The sequence below is a fragment of the Glandiceps talaboti genome, chromosome 5 (genome assembly GCF_964340395.1).
Source record: "Glandiceps talaboti chromosome 5, keGlaTala1.1, whole genome shotgun sequence".
In the NCBI taxonomy this organism is placed as follows: domain Eukaryota; kingdom Metazoa; phylum Hemichordata; class Enteropneusta; family Spengelidae; genus Glandiceps; species Glandiceps talaboti.
In genome coordinates, this window is record NC_135553.1 from 8635001 (window position 1) to 8635856 (window position 856).

Sequence of the window (856 nt, forward strand, 5' to 3'; positions counted from 1 at the left end):
ATGTGATGAAAAAGTGACCTTTTGGTGAAAAATGTCAATACAAAAACGTCTGGCCAGATTAATTTAGATAGGTGTTTTATTTCTTTCCTTGACACTATTCTTGAGTTTCACTCTCAGACTCACTAGAGTCTGAAGATGTGAGGCAAGACTTGTCTTTCTTTCTATCTAAAACCAGTGAAATTAAACTATTTCCCTCCTCAGCATCATCAAATGCATCTATCTGTACTAAATATTGTAAAGCATTTAGATGTCTGCGTGGTGTTAAGTGTTTTTTTTCATCAGTGACTTTGCACTAACTTTGGTAGTTGCCTTCTGACCGTATTTTCCTACAACCTTATCCACAAGTTGCTCACTAAAAACAGTTAACAACAGTCTTTTTGCTTGACTAATTGTTCTTTTCTCTTTCCATCTTCTTACTTTTCTTTTATTTTCCTTCTTTCTCCTTGTCTTCCTGTGTCGTTCGCTAACAACAACTTCATTCTGTGGGAATCTTCTTGCAATGTCACTTATATGAGAAACATCATTTTGTTTGGCTTTCACTAAACCAAGCCAATGTTTCATGAAGTCACAAATGCCTGACACTATAGGTTTAAATATGTATGGTTTTGGAACTGAAAGCATATTGATTACATCTAAGTATTCCACAACATTCTGAATTTTTTTGCACTTTCATGAAGTCACAAATGTCTTACATTTACATATGTATTGGTAATGCATTTGGTGTAGGAAAGTGAAAGCTATATTTGTCAGACCTCAGTGTGCATAAAATCCTTAGTTTGCTAGCACTTCATGACATCACAAATGTCTGACATTAGATAGTTATTGTGTTATGAGTATAAATAGATATTTGAATACA